We start from the raw sequence: 21354 nt of genomic DNA on the forward strand, positions 1-21354 counted from the left end.
TGAGCCACTAATAAAATGACTAAAAAAAAAACATACAAAATACAAATAGAAAAAAAACCTCAGCAATAATGATCAAACAAAACAGAGAGAAACCTCAATTGAAAAGGAAGCAGAAAATATTAAAGATTGAAACTATTTTAAAATAGGTCATAAAGGAGATCAAGTGATAAGGTGTTACATTTTAACCTAACTACATCTGCCATAACCAATTTTAAATCCTCTCTGCTTGATAGCAAGACTATTCACCTCCCTGCACTATGGTCAGAGGGAACTCACCAGAGGCTGACTCCACCTTGAACTCTGCGCATGGATTTTGGGCTCCCACTGTCATGCATGTGGTTGTTGTGGTTGTTAGGTGCCAGCTCATAAGGGACCCTATGAACAACAGAGCCAAACACGCCTGGCCCTGCACTGTGAGTTACATAATTTCATGTCAACTCAAAGATATATAAAAGGATAAGGGTGGAGGTTAGTCTGTCAATCACGTTACAGCCCGATGGTGACTCCTTGTGGGTGTGGCCTTCTCATAAGGAGAACCCTGGGAACTGGCCCACTCTTCATCTTCCTGCTGGCAGGCCACTCTGAGAGGAAGGTCCTCGACAGTATGGATTGACACAGTGGTTGCAACAATGGGTTCAAACATAAGAACGATTGTGAAGATGGTACGTGTGTTAGGCTGGGTTGACTCGAGAAACAAATCCATTGACATTCATATGTGTGCAAGAAAGAGCTTTGCATTAAGACACAATCATACATCAAGAAAACATCCCAATGTAGTCCAACTCATGTCCATAACTCCCTCTTTAGACTCATGTAGCCACAGCAATGACGCAGAATGCAGGAATAGCACAGGTTGGTGGGTGAAAAGTCCTGTGGATCCATACTCTCGAGGGCCTTTCTCTTGTTTCTCTGCCCCTCTACTTTACCAAGCACTACCACCTGTCTGTCAGCTTGCTGTTCTGTGGTTGCTATGTCATTGTGGGTTGTTATGACGCTGGGGGCTATGTCACTGGTATTTCAAGTGCCAACAGAGGCAACCAAAGTGAACAGGTTTCAGCAGAGCTTCCACATGAAGAATAGATTATGAAGAAGGAATCAGCTGCCAACCTTGGAGGAATTAACCACTGAAAACTTTATGCATCATAGCATTGAAACTGTCATCCATCGCTTTTTGCAAACCAGGTGTTCATAATTTAAGCTCTCATATGATTCCCTCCTTCAGATTTGGATTTTATTATTGACAATCCTTGCATCACACAGGCTGGTGTGCTTCTTCCATGTGGACTCACAGTTGACAGTGGTCACTTAGATAGTTGCTTGTTTGAAGACAAGCCTTTAAGAAACTATCCTTTCTGATAGCTGGATACCATCTGATTTATTCAGCACTTTCTTCTATAGTACCTGTACCTTCAGTGAACTTTTCATGATGAATATATAGTAAGGCAAGGTAATAAGGACTAATTGTTCTTAGATTAGGGCTATGATTAAGTGCAAGCTTCAAATCCATTAATTTATCTATGATTTATATATGTCTCTTTAGACATATTTTTAAAATAGAACATTAAAATCATCCCATGGGCATAAGGTAATTCTATTGATAGCATCATTAATTTAGCCAATGATATAGAATTTAAAACAATGTTGAAAAGTGAAACTTTACGTGTGTGTGTGTGCATCAGCTTTTCAGACCAAAACACATGAATTATTGATTTGTACAGATTAAAAGTTTAAGGGACTGGACCCTATTTACACGAATGATGAGAGTTGAAAATAGGACAAAACTTTCAATAACACTCATTCATTCACAAAGGCAGAACCAAACTACATTTCCCTGTCTCTTACTTTGTGACTCATTAAATAAGCTAATGGTAAACAAAATGAAATATCTTTGAGTTTAATTCTCTGAGAAAAAGGAGTACAAAGGGGCAAAGAGACTTGTGAATCCTTATATAAAAATCTTAAATTATAGACATATACTCTTGTTTAAAGAACCCAAATCCAAAAGCATGCTTCACTCAGAAACAGAGATAAAAATCAAAGATATCTTTAAATTGCTTATATTAAAAACTCACTGTCCTCAAGGCAATGCTGGCTCATAGCAATCCTATAGGACAGGGTAGGACTGCCGCTGTGGGTTTCTGAGACGGTAACTCTTTACAGGAGTAGAAAGCCCCCTTATTTTCCCCTTAAGAGCCACTGATAAGTTTGAACTACTGTAGTGACCTTGCAGTTAGCAGCCCAGTATGTAAGCATTGCCGGGCTTCTTAGTAAATTACGTATAGTGCCTAACATTTACTCTCAAATGAGATACAGCTCATCAACAGAACTATAGGCTCCTCTAACCCAGCTGAAGGGAAAGGAGAATGCTCCAATGGACGCCAATGTTCCCATTAGAAAGAGGAGTTGAGAGACCTGGATTCCAGTCCCAATTTATTAGCTACATGCTCTTGGGCAAGTTATTGATCTTTTCTGGGTTTCCGTTTCCTTTTTTGAACAATGTGGTTAATAATACCTAGTTCCTGAGATTGCTGGTTGATCACATGGGTAACTTTTGCACGTAAAGCACTTGGCATGGTGACTGAGTCATAGTGCCCGTTCAACAAATGGCAGTTTGAATGTGGGGGGGAAGGATCAGAAGAGAAATCCTGAGGAATGTCCAGATATTGAAGGCGCCTTCTATTTGTGGGGAGATGTTACGGACAAAGGACGAAATAGCACATAGGAAACACCATCTCTGAAAGAGCTTTACAACTGGTTGGAATCTACATGCAAATGACTGCAGGAGCGCTGGCGGTAAGCCTTGGGCTGCGATGGCGAGGTTGGTGGCTCAAATCCACCAGCTGCTCCTCAAGAGAAAGATGAAGCTGTGTCTGCTGCCATAAAGATTTGAGAGCCTTAGTGAGTCACTTAGATTCAGAATTGACTCAATGGCTGTGGGTTTGGGTGGGTAAATGAATGTATGGTTTAACCATTTAAAACTCATTAAGGGATTTAAAATATTGATAACCACTAAATGTCTACAGAGAAGAGGAAAATAAACTCAGATTCCAGGTCTGCAGAGCATCTAAGGACCCAAGCTACGGCCCCAAACTCACCCTCATGCTCTCTCTGTGCCTTGAGGGGTCCTGGGTTGAGCTCCACCCCTTCTGGCTAAGGAAGAAAGGCTTGTTCTTTGGCAGCCAGATCCCAGTCTCTCAAATATCATTCCATTTACACCTTTAAAAAGAGAGAAATACCACCCAAATCAGCTTGGAGATTTCTGTCATCACATTCAAGGAGATGGCTTCTGTCACCACCATTATCATGGTCACTATGACGATTACAATCTTGCAAACTATCAAGAGGACTTTGAAGAAAAATCATCCACATGCTAAGCACTGAAAGGGGGCCCTTACAGGTAGCTGGAAGAAACTGGAACATCTTCCCATATCCACAACCAGCTCAATCTTGGAATCCAAAGACACCTCCAGACTCCATTCAGAACCTTCCAACAGAACCTTCCTTCCTGTGGAGCCCAGCTGGCTTGACTGAATGCTGGCGCTGTGATGCCCACACAGCTCCAGGGCCCATTATGTGCTCAGCAACAGCTCACAAGTCCCTCCGAGCATGACCACGTTGAGCCAAGGAAGCTAAGACAGGCCAATCACCAGCCCTTCAAAACCACCCCCTGGGGCCTGAGCGGGGATGAGCACCAAGGTGATCACCATGCTAACAGCTATCCCCTGTGTGGTTTACTTTATTATGAAGTCTGATTTGGGCCCTGAAGTGCTGACTTAAGCTCATTCACTCAACCCGTTCAAGACAAGTGGCCCGTGACTGCGATGGCTGTGAATCTACCACCAGACTCCACTAAGCATGTCTATAGATGGGGGGGATAGGGGGGGAGTTCCTTCATTAGAGACCCAAAACCATCATCAACCCATTGTTTCTGCCTGGTAGGTGATGTTTCTTTTACTCAATCAGCCCATAGAATGTAATCCAATGGTGTATCTTGGAATGCTTTTCATCAACTAAGATTATTATGCCTTTGAGGATCTCTCAACCCTTCCCCCCATAGCCTCTGCTCCGTGTGTAGACTTCTGTTAGCCTCCAGGTCAACCAGGAAGGGCGTACATGATGCAGAAGTCCCGGAGAAAGCAGACGGTGTTTCTGACCAGCCTTCCTGGCCTGTCTCCACTCGAAGTGGTTGGCACAGCCAGACAACACAGTCAGATCCTCAATTTACTCTGCGACCATGAGCCCTACTGACTTGACAGTGGCCATAACTCTTGTGTGGGATGATTCAACTGGGCAAATTCTTCTTAGTGCTTTTTAGTGTTTCTAGAATGCGCATGGACGACAGTTAGGCCCTGTAGTGATCCCTCCTTATTTTGTGCAGCACAAGCCCGCAGGCCGCTCAATGTCTTCAACCAAGACAACACGGGCATCGGCACGCAGAAGGCAGTCAAACAAAGGCAGTAGCAAAGAAACTCACCCAAGCCCTGGTGTCTCTGACATCACAGGCTGAACGACTTGAAGGGGCTGTCAACACAGATGAGCCGTCCTCTAACTCGAAGTCATCTCTTCCCCATAGTTGGAAGCTGACTGCTACTGAACTCCACAGGAAGCTGACTGCAACAGAAATACAACGTCTACACCGCGCAAGATATCAGCTTTGTCGACCACACAGGGATGCCAGCTGTGATCTAAACTTTGGTCTTTTCTTTTTTGTCTTTTGAAAGCATTAAAAAAAGAAAGAAAAAGCTGGTTGACTCAAATTTTAATTTTCACATACCCTTCCTCGATTCCTTGCTTGGGCTTTCTATTTAGCAGTGCAGGGAAATAGGGGATGGCTTAACTAATGTGTCCCAGGCCACACCCCAGGGTCAGATGACCATGGATATGTCTTTGGTGTATGACATTTTTAGATTAAAATATTTTCAAAGGCAATGTGATACAGGCCCCCCCTCTGCACTGACTGCCTTGGATTACACCCTGGTAATCCTATCTGCTAACTTTATCTCAGAAAAGTAGGGCGCCCACAAATACAGTGTCTATGACTGTAACTATATACCATTCAGTGGCTTCATCCCGCTATTGTTGAGTGGCAGAAGGGAGGCATTGTGATGGGTCAAAAACCAATCCAATCCTCCCTCGAGAGCCAGATGGCTGTATTATTTATAGTCAGCCTGCGAGATGTATTCCTTCCATGTGCGTTTGTGAATCTGATGACCAGCTGTTACAAATTATTTATCTCTAAGTTATTTTAAAAGTCGGGGGTGGGGGTGGGAAATCTGGTAAAACTGTGAGCAAATGAGTATTTGAGGAAGCTGCTTCTAGGCCTTTTACCGGTAGTCTGTGCTTGTGTTTGTCAGCCTTGTTCTGTGGAAGGTCACCACTGTCCTTTCGTCCATTCTGCTTGTTTGACCCGGCCATGAAAACATGACTTTCCGCCTCATTTGTACTGCAGCCCAGGGGTTTTTGCTGTGCTTTTGAACTTTAAGAAAAGGCTTGCCAATTGTTTTCAAATTCTCAGTGATACATTTCCAAACACATAGCTTTAAAGAAGTGTGATTAAAAAGAAATCAAAGCGCCTCATCCCTGAAACATCCCCTCCCTAAATAGTTCTACTGTGATTTCAGCAACCCCTGCCTAGAGATAACAAGGACCGAAATGTCTCAGGGAAGTAATCTACTTTTATCCAGGGACAACTCTCTCTCTTCCTTGCCTCTCTCCTCGGCTAAGAGAGGAGGGAATATTGGGTTGAAATTATTTTTAAATTAAGATAATGACTAAAATGTCCACCCCCAAAATTCTATGCTCCTCAGAATGATATTTCCAAGTTTTTATTTTGATGAAAGTCCTCCCTTTTTACTCATTTTTACTTGTTCAACTTTTTGTTATTTTCTGCTTTCTTCTGGGAAAAAAAAGAGGATAAATTCCCCAAATCTCTATGCGGTGGGGTTACCGATACATTTCCCCCCATTGTCAATCATGTATTAAAAATATACTCATGGAGCATGCCTATCAGGTGCTAGGAATAAAGACCGGAGTTCAAATCCATCAAGCAGGTCCGAGAAGGGAATCTTGGAGATCTGGCTCCATGAGGATTCTCTCATTCACCGCCATCAAGTTGGCTCTTTCCCCTGGTGGCCTGTAGGACAGGGCAGAACCGCCCTTGGGTGGTTGAGATTGTGACTCTACTGTAACAGTAGAGTGCCTCCTTCGTCTCCCACGGAGCAGCTGAGGGTTTAGAACTGCTGACATTGCAGGTAGCGGTCCAACACAACCACAGGGCTCCTCTAAAGAGAGCAGTTAAGAAAAGCCCATGGGGCTGGGCCGCTCTACTCTGTAAGACAGATTTGCTGCACGCACACACACACCCACACACACTCACACCCCGGTATTTATATGTATAATTTTGGTGAGATATATATACACTGGTGTTAATATGTATAATTTTGACTCTGTTTTCATTTGGTGTATTATAAATGGTGACAGGTGCCATGAAAGGCAGGAGGCAGCGCTGAGAGAGAAAAACCTTCTGGAGGTAGGATAGGCAGCGGCTACCTCTGAGAACGTGACTCTCCGCGGGAGTCTGAATGCTGCAAGGCCAGCCATGCCCAAAGGCAGGCTGAGTGCTCAGGGGCTGAGAGGACAGACATTCCAGGGACTTGAAGACTGAAAAGAACGTTGCATCTTGGGGAAGCTGAAAGGACCTAGTGTGGGTGGTAGCAGTGAAGACTGAAGAAATGCAGGCATGTGAGACATATATTTTGAAGCGAAAAAAAATCAAGAGAACTTGGCAATATGCCTGTGAATGTGGGTATGGAGGAAGAAGGAATTAAGGATGGCCCCGTGGTCTGTCTTGTCTTTTCCAAGCATTTTATAATAGGACTCACTCAAATCAATAAGAAGAACATGGCCCCAAAGGGCAAAGGACATCAAGGGTGGACAGACAAGGAAACATTCATGGCATGTGAAAATATGAGAAGATAGTAGCAACGATGAAACATACAACATTCCTGTAGTTCCTAAATGCTTCCTCCCCACCCACTATCATGATTCCAATTCTACCTTACAAATCTGGCTAGACCAGAGGATGTACACTGGTACAGATAGGAACTGGAAACACAGGGAATCCAGGGTGGAATATCCCTTCAGGACCAGTGCTGAGAGTGGCAATACTGGGAGGGCCGAGGGAGAGTGGGGTGGAAAGGGGGAACCGATTACAAGAATCTGCATGTGACCTCCTCCCTGGGGGACATACAACAGAAAAGTGGGTGAAGAAAGACGTTGGACAGGGCAAAATATGACAAAATAATAATTTATAAATTATCAAGGGTTCATGAGGGAGTGGGGAGCAGGGAGGGAGGGGAAAAATGAGGAGCTGATGCCAGCAGCCTAAGTGGAGAGCAAATGTTTTGAGAATGATGAGGGCAAAGCATGTACAAATGTGCTTTACACAACTGATGCATGTATGGATTGTGATAAGAGTTGTATGAACCCCTAATAAAATGATTTTTTAAAAAGAAAGAGAAAATATGAGAAGATAACCTCCTTCCTTGGAGCCAGACAAATGAAGACTGCGGTGAGCTGCCTTGTTCACCTATAGAAGGGGCGCATTTGATAAAGTATTGGATTAAGGAAGGGGTAGAAAACAGCCCAAACCCAAACTCGCTGCCCTGAAGTCAATTCTGAACTGCTGATCTTGCAGTTACAGCCAACATGAAACTTACTCTGCCACCAGGGCTCCTTAAGGGCGTAGAAAGACAGGCATTAGTAGATGTCAATAAACTAGTTGCTTTTAGGTACAGCCAGCTGGCTTCAACGAGTACCAACACCATGCGGCGCTGGAATGGTGCCATGGGATTTTCGAAGCTGGAATCTGTACAGAAAGACACTGGCAGTCTCTCCCCTCGAGCCACTGGGTGGGTTTTTTAGTTCTGTTTTTTCAGTTTTGAGGTTCATTTCCTTTATTCATTCTCAAAAAAATCTACTGATACAGATTTACCACAAATGCTACTTACCACACTATTGTAACTAAAACGCAGGAAAGACTCCAAACACTACGCGTGCGTTCGTGATTACCGTGGCGCCCATCACAATCTCCAAAATGTGAAACAGCCCAACTGCCCCTCGGCTAATGGGTGGGTAAGGAAACTGGTACATGCATTCGGGAAACATTGTCCAGGCGCCAAAAGGCATGAAGTCGGGCATGGAAGAGACCCCAGAGCATTGTGCTGAAGGAAAGAAGCCAGACACAAAGGTTACATGTTGTGTGACTCCTTTTCTATACAAGATTCCAGGAGATACATGCATAGAGGCAGAATGCAAAGCTATAGATGGAACCTCCTTGAGTCCAGACAGATTTGAAGAAACAAGTGGAATAAGTGAAAAACGTGTTGCTCTGAGAGATTAGCCGCACTCTCTTGACTGGGGAGGGGGGGGGAATAAAGCCCAAAGGTTGGGAGCAGAGTTTCCCAAGCAAGAATGTGAACTTGGTAGCACTACCTCTCAAATTAAAAAAAAAGAAAAGGGGTGGGGGAGGGGCAAAAATAAATAAGAACTTTCCAAAGGAAATCTCAGAAGCAGACCTCAAAATGCAAGGAAAACAGTCTGTTTCATTTGAAATCTAAAATGAATCAATACATGCATCTAGCTAAGATGTAGGGGTGCTCAATTCATGCCGGGCACTGCTCTAAGTACTTACCATGTGTCAGGATGAGCTCGGAGCCCTGGCTGATCTCAAGGTTAAATGCATGAACATGTGTAAAGTGTGCTGGACGCTGCCTGGGATGCTGTGGTGGCACTGGGTGCCATGAAGTTGGCGCTGACCCCATGATGACAGAATGAAACTCTACCAGATCCCGCACCATCCCCGCATTGCTGCAGCCAGTGTCCATCCATCTCGTTGAGGGTCTTCCTCTTTTTCATTGACCCTCTACTGAACCAAGCATGATGTCTGTTTCCCCCTTAGGCACCGATCCCTCTGAAAACATGCCCAACGTGTGCGAGATGATCTCTCAGGAGTCTCACTTCTAAGTAGCATCTGGCTGTACTTCTTCCGAGACAGGTTCGTCTGTTCTTCAGGCAGTCCATAGTTGTGGGGCAGTGATGAACTTGACATGACTCTCTTGGCCCTCGTCTTTGTAACTTCCACCAAACTAATGGGTGGGACCATGCAGGTTGGGTGTAGTTCCTCTTTTCCTGATGAGTTTGGGTAAGAGAAGGCGGGGGAAGATGTTGGTAGGATGATCTGATTCAGTTGTGAATGGTTGTTAATGGGTTAATTGTGCTTGTAAAAACTTGGAGTTCTACTGTGGGATTGATCACTTTTACCATCCTGCTGGATATAAAATGAGCCATCTCTGAAGTAAGAAACAGGTATGGAATCTCATGACCATTAAGAAAGAAGAGCCAGGAGTTGAGAGTGTCCTTTGCACCCCCAAATCACTGAGCCTTCTGAATCCAGGAGACAGAGAATGGTGACACCAGGAACGTCATGAAGAAGTGGTGCCAGCGGAGGCAGCAGCCCCAAGAGCACAAGAAAGAGTGACGGATTTCTCAGCTTTAGCTAATGGAGTGAAAGGCTGAATGCCTTTGGGCAGGAGGCTTGCTTGGGGAGCAGGGTTATTCCGCACATATAATCAAGGTTGCTAGATATGATGACACATTGAGCTAGAGCCAAGTGCTTTCAGACTGCGCTTACTTTCAGGGTAGTGTGCCCTTTCAGTATTTAACAGCCTAAAAGACCGTGTGACAGCCTGAGCAGGACAGAGGACAAAGGGCCAGATGGCTGAGAAGTATGCTATGGCAGTGGCTGAGAAGAGGTGCTATTGACCAAAGAACTGTACCCTGAGCATTTCTGATTCTGAACTGGAACTTGTTAAAAAACAAAAAACAAACTCAGTGCAATTGAGTCACTACTGATTCATAGTGACCCTGTAGGACAGGGTCGATCTGCCCTGTGAGTTTCCCAGACTGTAGAAAGGCCTGCCATTTTCCCTCGGAGCCACTGGTGGCTTCCACCTGCCCACTTCATGAACTGCAGCCCAAGGTGAAATCACTAAGCCACCAGGGCTCCTTAAAACTTATTAAACTCAATCATAAACCCCATAATTTGAGTATTGTCTGTGCGTTCTGTGAGAACATTGCAAGTGGACAGTAGAGAAATGCAGGGTGCTGGGGAAGGGGCAGTTGGTGTCAGAACCGGTAAGAAAGTTGGAGGATGGAGGCATGTTTGATCTCAGCCTCATAGGAATTGGCCTTGGGCTGATGCTCAGTTTGACTGTCCTCTCTCTTTCTGAAGTCCAAGGAGGTCAGACACTAGCACTATGCCATTCTTCCTATAGTACATTCAGGACTTCCCACCAGTACAAGGACTCAAAGGCATCAATTCTTCTTTATTCTTCTGTGTTCGCTGCCAGGCTTTCAAACAAATATGGGGCATTTAAAAATACCCTGGCTTGAGTCAGGTGTGCCTTAATCCTCAGAGCAATATCTTTGCTCTGTGACCCTTTAAACAGGTCATGTGCCGCAGATTGGTTTAATGCAATCCATCATTTGATTTCCTGACTGCTGCTTCTGCGAGCATGGATTATGGATGCAAATAAAGTGAAACCCATAACAACGTCGACTTTTTTTCAGTTTATCAAGATGCTGTTCGTTGATCCAGTTGTGAGGATTTTCATTTTCTTTACAGTGAGGTGTGAATCATACTGAAGGATATAGTCTTTCATCTTCATCAATAAGTGCTTCAATCCATTTTCGCTTTCCACAAGTAAGGATCTGTAACTTGTATCACAGGTTGTTAATGAGCCTTCCTCTATCCCTGGTGCCATGTTCTTCTTCATAGAGTCCAGGTTCTCAGATGATCTGTCCTGAATACATATTGAATAAATATGATGAAAGACTAGAACCCTGATACACAGCTTTTTAGATTTTAAACCATTTGGTATCCCCTCATTCTGATTGAGTGATTTCTCATTGTTCAAAATGTTATCCATAGTTTTTTATGATCCCTACAGTTAAATACCTTTGTATAGTCAATAAAACACAAACACAACACAATTAAACATCTTTCTGGTATCCTCTACTTTCAGTCACTATCTATCTGTTATCAACAACGAGATCCCTCATGGCAAGTCTTCTGAATCCAGCTTGAATTTCTGGCAGCTCGCTGTTGATGTACGACTACAACCTTTTAAAAATGACCTTCAGCAAAATTTTACTTGTACGTGATCTTAATGATATTGACTGTTTTCACACTTTGATGGGTCACCTTCCTTTGGACTGGTACAAACATGCATCTCTTCCATGTGACTGGCTAGATACTCATCTCCCAAGTGTCTTGGTCTAGATGAGTGAATTCTCCCAGTGGTGCATCACTTTTTTGAAACATTTCCATTGGTGTTCCATCGATTCCTGAAGCCTTGTTTTTCAGGTTTGAAAGTGCCTTCATTTTCAATGTCTTCAATGCAGCTTGGATTCCTTCTTTCGATACCATTGGTTCTTAATCTGACAGAGCATCCTGAAATGAAAAGTAATTATTAAATACTGTTTTGCTATTACCTTTTTTCAATTTATCATTTAATGTTCACAAAAATCTTATGAAGTAGGTACTAATACCCTCATTTTACAGTATCTTAAGTTTGTTCTTCTAGAGCCTGTGACAGGGATTATTGGGGGACGATTTTTCTACAAGAACCTGTAAGGGATGGAGTGAAGCAATGGGAACAGGAAAGATCTGAGCAAGAACATATCTTAGGAAATGTTAGCCTTGATCTCCTCTATTAAAGGAGGGTTCTAGACCTAGAGCATAAATAACATCATAGAATTAGCCCCCACTTTAAATCAGATGCTGAATAGGAATTGGATTTTTGGGCAGTAAGATGGATATTAGGATGGACTATCACCTGCCTGTCAATTTATCATCCTGATGGCTTGGTTGCTGTGATGCTAGACGCTATATTACTGGCATTTCAAACACCAACAGGATCACTGTGCTAGTCAGGGCAGACTAGAGAAACAAATCCATGGGCACACATATGTATAAGAAAGAGATTTACATACAAGAGCACTGAACATTGAGAAAACATCCCAGCCCAGTCCAGATCAAGTCCATAAGTCCAATATTAGCCCATATTTCTGATATCAATCTATAAAGTCCTCTTCAGACTCACAAAACACATACAATGATGCTGAATGCAGAAGATCACAGGCCACTGGTTAGAAACTCTCTGGATCCAGTGTCATTGGAAACATCTCAGCGCTGGCAGAGGTCTCACTGTGGCTTCTCCAGCTTCCAAGGCCTGGTTGCATCCATGTGGCTTGTCTTCTGCATGTCTCCCAGAGAGTACCAGAGACAGAGTGTGTGTGTCTTCCACCTCCAAGGAGGAAGTACCAGATTTCCCAGAATTCTCAGAAGGCCATGCCCATACAGAAGTCTCATTGGCTATCTCCAGATTAACAGCCTAGACTCCACCCCTACACTCTTAATCCTTAAATCGACACCAGATTAGGTGACTGCCACAATCACCAATTTCTGAGAGCATCCAGACAGAGGCAGACTAGGAAGAAAGGTCTGGCCATCTACTTCCAAAAACTAGCCATCAGAGACCCTAAAGATCACAACAGAAGATTGTATAACTAACTTACTTTAGATATGTCTTTGCAGGAGATCAATTGCTAGAAGGGGCCTCATGTTTGGTGAAGTAGAACGCCAACAAGGGTGAAGAACCATAGCCATCATGATGGACTTAACATGCTGATGATGGGGAGGATAATGCCGCCCAGGCAATGTGTCCTTCTGCAGACGAGAGGCAGGAAGAACTGTGAACCCTCATAACTAATCTCACAGCAGCTTGGATGTGCATCCTGGCCGATAAGGAGCATCTGACCAAGTCCGCACCGCAGCTAGTAAATGGCCAAGTTAGTCTTCTCAGGGCTACGCCTTGAACCTCTCCCAGGAGACGCTCGTGGCACAGTGGCAACCCTGGGCTGCGACCAGCAAAGTCAGCAGTTCGGAACAACCAGAGGCTCCACGGAAGAAAGAAGGGCTTCCTAATCCGTGAAGAGTAACAGCTTGGGAAATTCGCAGAGGTAGTTCTACCCTGTTTTGAAGGGTAGCTATGAGTCCACGTTGACTATGGCAGTGAGTTTGGTTTTCAGTTATGAATACTAACTCTTAAAAAAACAACAGGGCGGAGTGAAGACCCAATGCCCACCTGTAGACAACTGGATATCCCCTCACAGAAGGGTCACAACGAAGGGACGAGCCAGCCAGGGTGCAGTATAGCACCAATGAAACACACAACTTTCCTCTAGTTCTTTAATGCTCCCCCCCCCTCCACACACACACACACACACACACACACACACACACTATCATGACACCAATTCTACCTTACAAATATGGCTAGACCAGAGCATGTACACTGGTACACACAGAATCCAGGACAGATAAACCCCTCAGGTACAATAATGGGGGTAGCAATACCATAAGGGTAGGGGAAAGTGGGGGGAGAATGGGGAAAACTGATCACAATGATTGACATGTAACCACCCACCCTCCTCAGGGTGATGAACAACAGAAACATGGGTGAAGGGAGACAGAAAATGGTGTAAGATATTAAAATAATAATAACTTATAATTTATCAAGGGTTCATGAGTGTAGGAGGTTGAGAGAGGGAGAAAAAATGAGGAGCTGATACCAAGGGCTCAAATGGAAAGAAAATATTTTTTAAATGATGATGGCAACATACGTACAAACGTGCTTGATACAAGGGATGTATGGATTGTTGTAAGAGCTGTAAGAGTCCCCAATAAAGTGATTTTTTAAAATGAAAATAGTAATAAAAAATGTATGTGCCTGGCATAGCCACAACCACCATAACCACCAGGACTAAATTGATTCTGACTCATTACAGGAGCAGACAGCCTCATCTTTAAACCTCAGAGCAGCTGGTGGACTTGAACTACCAACCTTGCAAGTAGTAGTCCAATGTTTATCTAACCGGGCCACCAGGGCCAGGACCAGAGTTAGTAGTAAATACTTAGTACTTGAAGATTTTAAAAAAACTTTTATTAGAGGTTCATACAACTCTTATCACAATCCATACATATACATACATCAATTGTATAAAGCACATCTGTACATTCTTTGCCCTAATCATTTTCTTTTTCTTTTTTTTATTTACATTTTATTAGGGACTCATACATCTCTTATCACAATCCATACATATACATACATCAATTGTATAAAGCACATCCATACATTCTTTGCCCTAATCATTTTCAAAGCATTTTCTCTACACTTAAGCCCTTTGCATCAGGTCCTCTTTTTTTCCCCCTCCCTCCCTGCTCCCCCCTCCCTCATGAGCCCTTGATAATTTATAGATTGTTATTTTGTCATATCTTGCCCTATCCGGAGTCTCCCTTCCCCACCTTCTCTGCCGTCCCTCTCCCAGGGAGGAGGTCACATGTGGATCCTTTTAATCAGTTCCCCCTTTCCAACCCACTCACCCTCCACTCTCCCAACATCGCCCCTCACACCCCTGGTCCTGAAGGTATTGTCCACCCTGGATTCCCTGTGCCTCCAGCCCTCATATGTACCAGTGTACAACCTCTGCCCTATCCAGCCCTGCAAGGTAGAATTTGGATCATGGTAGTTGGGGGGAGGAAGCATCCAGGATCTGGGGGAAAGCTGTGTTCTTCATCGGTACTACATCGCACCCTGACTGACCCATCTCCTCTCCTAAACCCCTCTATGAGGGGATCTCCAGTGGCCGACAAATGGGCCTTGGGTCTCCACTCTGCATTTCCCCCTTCATTCACTATGGTATATATATATATATATATATATATATATATATATATATATATATATATATATATATATATATTATGTGTATATATATATATATATATTCTTTTCTTTTTTTGTTGTTGCATGATGCCTTATACCTGGTCCCTTTGGCACCTCGTGATCGCACAGACTGGTGTGCTTCTTCCATGTGGGCTTTATTGCTTCTGAGCTAGATGGCTGCTTGTTTGCCTTCAAGCCTTTAAGACCCCAGACACTATCTCTTTCGATAGCCGGGCACCATCAGCTTTCTTCGCCACATTTGCTTATGCACCCATTTGTCTTCGGCGATCGTATCATGGAGGTGTGCAGCCAATGATATGATGATTTTTTGTTCTTTGATGCCTGATAACTGATCCCTTCAGGACCACGCGATCACACAGGCTGGTGTGTACTTCCATGTGGGCTTTGTTGCTTCTGAGCTAGATGGCCGCTTGTTTATCTTCAAGCCTTTAAGACCCCAGACGCTATCTCTTTTGATAGCCAGGCACCATTAGCTTTCTTCACCACATTTACTTGTTCACCCGCTTTGGCTTCAGCAGTTGTGTCGGGAGGGTGAGCATCATAGAATGCCAATTTAATAGGAGAATGTATTCATGCATTGAGGGAGTGCTTGAATAGAGGCCCAAGGTAACTTCTGCCACCTTAATACTAACCCTATAAATATAGACACATAGATCTATTTCCCCATCCTCATATATATATTTGAATGTACATGTCTTTGTCTAGACCTCCATAAATGCCCCTTGACTCCTAGCTCTTTCCTCCATCTCCCTTGACTTTCCTCCTGCCCTACTACCATGCTCCGTCCCCACCTGGGCTACAGCTATACCTCTTCTCTATGCAACCTTACCCTTGATCATTCTCCACCAGGTCTGCCACTCCCCCCTCACTACCGAGAGTTTTGGGTCTCATGTTGTTCCCTTGTCCCTGTGTTTGTTAACACCACTTCCTTACCCCCCTACCTCCCCCAACCCCAAGTCCCCCCGGAACTGTTGTTCCCATTGTTTTTCCTCCAGATAGTTCATCCAGTCTGTCCTATTCAGACAGACCTGTGGAGACACTAACATGCATGAAAACAAGACAGAGGAAAACAAAGCAACAGTATACAACCAGGTAACAAAACAACAAAAACAAACCACTGACAAAGAACAAAACAAAACACTTCACGAAATAAAAGCTTGTAGTTAGTTCAAGGATCTTTGTTGGCCCTTAGGAGTGTTTTCCAGTCCAGTCTGTTGGGGCACCACGCCCTGGCCCCAAAGTCCACTTTCAGCATTCCCTGAGGACCTTGCCACTCCATTCCCTTGCTGTTCCGCTGCACTCCCCCAGTGCTTTGCCTCGGTGTGGTGGGATGAGGTCAGGTGCAATTCCCACACTGTGTCTCCAGTGCTGTCCCCTGTATTGCCCTTAGTCACTGAGGGGCATCATGTCTCATAGTGGGGCCAGCTGAAGATTTTGTATACTGAAATTTTCAATAGGAAAATAGGTGAAGAACAAAGGCCATCATTTTACAATGGAATTCCATGTTACCCCAGTGAACACACTCATAGGAAATTTAGTCTCACAAGTATTCAAATGAATCCAAACTGAGACAAGAACACCTTCTTTGACTGTCTCCCCCCTTTGCATATCAGATTTCCTGTCGTTAGAAGGATGACAATGTCCACTGTTGGCAAGGAAGGCTGTGGGGAAATTAGTTTTTGCATGTGCTGTTATTGATATAGTCATTATCAAGAGAAGTTCTGTGATATATTTTAAAACATCAGTATCTCTTGACCATACAATTGAATTTTTATGACATTATCCTACATAAATGATCAGACAAGTATCCAAAAATAAATGTACCAGGATGTTCATCACACAATGATTTCCAATTCTCAAACATTGACATCAATTTACATGTCCATAGGATTCATGAAAGAATTCTTCTCTCTGTACATGTAACTTCATACAATGGATATAAGCATTAAAATTAATGACTTTAATACCCTGTGTTAGACAGGGTTCTCTAGAAACAAAACCAGGACATTTATGATATGATATCTATCCATATCTGATATGGATAGATATATACAGCCCAAAGGAATATAACAGTCAATTAGTCCACACAGAAGTACAGAGAGCTCAGTTCAACTCACTTCCGTGGAACAGTTAATATACTGGAAGTCCTTCAGCTCACGAGGGCTGCTGGGTCCAAGATCAAGGAAGCAGACAACTGAGTCTTCCCTAAAGCAATTCAGGCAGTCTCAGCTCAGGAGCTTAGCAAAGCAGGCCTGGATGGGATACCAAACTCAATCAATGCAAGACAAGAGCCTTAATTCCAAGCAATATATGCACCAGCAGTGTCAAGAAGCAGGTCTCTAATGAACCTCAAGCTCTAGTGACACGATCCCTAGATTGACTGTCCCACAGGTAGTGTAGCTCACAAGTTGAGGCAGAGAACTAGGTAAAGCGGCTGCACACTGGTCCAATCACCAGAGAGGAAGAGAGAGAAGGGTGGGGCCTTCCAAGCCATTACCCATTTGCTGTCCAATCAAACTGCAACCTTATTAATCCCATATATTCCTATTGGCCAGGTTGGCACAATAAACCTACTATCACATTTTACCACAACTATCCAAAAGATAAATTATCTAGAAATAAATCTTACCAGAGAAGTGAAAGACTTATTTATATAAAGAACACTATAAAACATTTCTACAAGAAACTAAAAAGAGATTTACATAAATATAAGAATGTTTCATGACTTTGGATAGAAAGACTAAATCTAGTGAAAATGTCAATATTACCAAACACTTTATAAATTGAATGCAATTCCAGTCCAAAACCCAGAAAAATTCTTCTAAGAAATGGAAAAACTAATTATCAAATGTATATGGAAAGGGGTGGTGGGAACAGGAATAATAAAACACTATTTTAAAAAAAAGAGAGATTTGGAGGGCTTTCATGTCCAGATTTAAAAACCTATTATTGGTACAACGATAGACATGAAGGCCAATAGATTAGAATTGAGAACCCAGAAATACAAAGAAGTACCTATAGATTCCTGATTTTTGTTTGATAAAGGACTAAAACACATTAAGTGAAGGCAGAGATAGCCTTTTCAATAAATGATGCTGGAGAAACTGGGCTTCCACTGGCAAAAGATTGAACCCAGACCTCACACCATGTATAACAAAGTAATTCAAGATGAATTAAAGTCCTAAGGTAAACCCTAGAATCATAAAAAACATCAATGAAAAAATAGGGGCAACTTAAGGATCCTCACACGAGGTTTAAATACACTACCAAACACAATGGAAAAATCTCATACTAGAGAATACAAGATAGAGGACTAGGACCTTCTAAATATGTGATATTTGTACACGTCAAAAACTTCATCAGTAGAGTTAAAAGAGAGTCCAAAGATTGGGAAAATAAATTTAGCACTGATATATCAGATAAAAGGGCTAATTTTTCTTAATAAATTTATGTACAAAAATTGAGCCTGCATAGGGACTGGCCTGTGCATGGGCAGGGGCCTGGTGAGCTCTGTACATGGGACTAGGAGAAGGGGCTGTCTTCATAGAAACAATAACGGGAGCTATAGCCCCCCCCTGATTAAAAAGACACAAAAATAGATGTCTTTGAGGTGAATGGGGAGCCTGGGCTGACGGGTGTCACTGGATCTACAGGTGCTGGGCCTTAAAGGCACCGGGTCTCCTGAGTTGGTAGTGCACTGACGGGGAGACTCGAGGGTCACTGTAGACGTGTCAACTAGCCTGGCATCAGCACGGGGCTGTGTAGAGGCCATAGTGGACGCTGTCCGAGCGGTCGCAGAGGGTGGACGGCTGGTACCTGGGGTTTCCCCCGCTCTGCCACGAGCAAAATCACCTAGGCCCAGTGGCCGCTGCGGGAAGTCCACACCTACTGAACCACAGAGGCAGGAAGTCGGCTCAGATGGAGGAACACGGGGATCCAGGGAATCTCGGTACTGTCAACTTTGGGGTACTTTGCATTTTCTGCCAACATCGGTCACGCACTGGGCGTTCTCCGACTCCAGCTCTTCTTCCTTGTGCAAAAGGCTGGAACCATCCCGCAGAGACACCTGGCGCCCACCAAATGCTTCCTTGGGGGATGGGCAGGGGCAGGTCACCCCCAAACCTCTAAGGTCGTGGATACCCACAGGCCCGGCACCGGAGGCAACTGTTCAACTGGCCCACAAACAGGACCCCAATCTTGCTGTCCTCTCGCTGCGGGGACCGCTTCCTGGTGAGGTTGGCGAGGTCGCCATGCCTTAACGCAGAGCCCCTTCGCTGCCCGGTGGGGTGGTAAGCGAGCATCCCGCCCAGAGGCAGCCGCTCCATGGGGAGCTTCAGGAATTCTTGGGCATTCTGCTGGCTGGAGGACAGCTCAGAATCGATTGGTGCCACAGGGTACCAATAACATCGGCACAGGCTTTGGGGAGCTCTTGGCCTTGGTCCCCCAGAAGTCCAGGATGGCCGATTGCTGCTCAGACACTATAGCAGGAGGATGACCCACGGGACCAGAGCCAGGAGCGTGTGATGAGTCATCCTGGCTCCAGAGCAGAAAGGCTCCAAGGACTGGTCAGATACCACACGTAAGGGACCATGAGAGGTTGGGCTCTGTTCCTATGCTGAGTAGGGTGGGCCCAGGAAGGCCCTTTAGGCGTGGAGAGAGGTGCTGCGTCTCAAAGTGGATGGCTCAGTGCCGCCTCAGCTCTGGCACCAAGGTGCCCTCCCATGGCAATCCCCATTGGGCACAAGTCCCCACTGCTCACAGACTGGGAACGAGGTGAGGTTGGTCCTGGATGAGAAAGGCAGAGCCAGGGCTGGTGGTGGTGAGAGGGACAGGAGAACCCCACTATCCCTGCCCAAAGGGGGCCTCTGGAAAGAAAGCCTGAGGCTCCTCCCTGCCCCAGCTCCAATTTCTTGAGTCGCTCCTCAGGCAGACCAGGTCGGGAGACAGGTTGTATCATAGAATTTGGCCCAGGGGGTGGGTTGTGCCTCTCCTTGCTGCCTGTGCCAGGTGGGGGTGGGGTGGGGCCAGTGGTAACTTGGATCCCACCAGGGGCTGAACATTAACAGGTAGCTCTCGGATTCTGTCGAGGTGGTGCTCAGAGGCCTGGGCATTGTGGACACCTCACCTGTATCTGTCCCCTGGAAAGATGGAGGGAGACCAAGACCCCAGCTCAAGGCCACCCCCCTACCCTCATGCTGTCCCCCCTCCCCACCTCTCCCCTATGAACTGGGCTGCAGCTTTAGCCTCAGCTGCCACCCAGTGCCAGGCCTAATAGACTAATTTTAAAACCTACAGAAAACCACAACACTTTAATAATAAAAATACAAATAACCCAATATGAAAAATGGGCACAAAACATGAATAGACAATTTCCTAAAGATGACATCTAGCTGGCTGTGTTAGACCAGGCTGACCAGAGAAACAAATTCAGTGACAGTCATATGTGTAAGAGAGAGTTTTATATCAAGAAATGATTGTATATCAAGAACACATCCCAGCCCAGTACAGATCAAGTCCATAAGTCCCTCCTCAGACTCGCGCAGCCTTGTGCAATGATGCAGAATGCAGGAAGATCACTGGCTGTGGGTGCTGAGTCTTGTGGATCCAATGACCATGGAAGCATCACAAGGCTCTGGAAGGTTTCAGCCTCCAGGTTCACCAACAGGAAGGTGAAGCAGAGAAGGGGAGGTTCCCAGGACCCTCTTTAGGAGGAGGTCACAGCCACAGGGAGGCACCATCAGGCTGTGACCTGATTGACAGGTTACACTCCATCCCTACATTTCAAGTTTACACGGAATTATGTAACTACCACATTGGCCAACAATCATATGAAGAAATATTCAAGGTCATTAGAAATAAGCGAAACATAAACTAAAGCAAAAATGAAATACCACCTCACACGCACACTCTTAGCAAAATAAAAAAAAATAACTCTAATAATAAATGCTGGTTAGGATGTGTAGAGATGGATGCTCATCCATTGCTGGTGGGATGGTACACCACCATGGACAACAGTATGGAGCTTCTTAAAGCAAGCACAAATGTTCTATGATCCTGCACTCTCCCTACTTGGTAGATACTATAAAGACATAAACAACATGACGTGAACTGACATACACACATTTATGCTTATTGCAGCGATTTATATGACAGCAAAAAGATGGAAACGATAAACAAAACTCCGACTCTAGAGGAATATATAAACAACGCTGGTACTTTCATACAATGGAAGATTAGACATCCTTGAAAAAACATGATAAGTCTGACAACCACCTTAAGACATAGGAAAAATTAGAGAACACGATGCTTAGCAAAGTTGGTCCATCTTATGGAGATAAATATTTTATGACACCATTATTACAAATGAAAAGTAAAAGGAAAATGGTTTTCACATCAAAGGATAAGACTTTTAAGATTATGATAAGGCCAGGGCCAGAGGTGGGGAGAGGAAAGAGTGGGAAGAGACAAGAACTTAAGAGGGGAA

At 44.3% G+C, this 21354-nt stretch overlaps 2 pseudogenes; both read right to left on the reverse strand.

The window, feature by feature from the left end:
• Nucleotides 1-12740: 12740 nt before the first annotated feature.
• Nucleotides 12741-19195, reverse strand: LOC142436966 (ubiquitin carboxyl-terminal hydrolase 21 pseudogene; annotated as a pseudogene).
• A 153-nt stretch (nucleotides 19196-19348) lies between these two features.
• Nucleotides 19349-20064, reverse strand: LOC142436975 (ubiquitin carboxyl-terminal hydrolase 21 pseudogene; annotated as a pseudogene).
• Between the last annotated feature and the right edge of the window lie 1290 nt (nucleotides 20065-21354).

This window comes from Tenrec ecaudatus, chromosome 1, assembly GCF_050624435.1.
Source record: "Tenrec ecaudatus isolate mTenEca1 chromosome 1, mTenEca1.hap1, whole genome shotgun sequence".
Classification (NCBI taxonomy): Eukaryota; Metazoa; Chordata; class Mammalia; order Afrosoricida; family Tenrecidae; genus Tenrec; species Tenrec ecaudatus.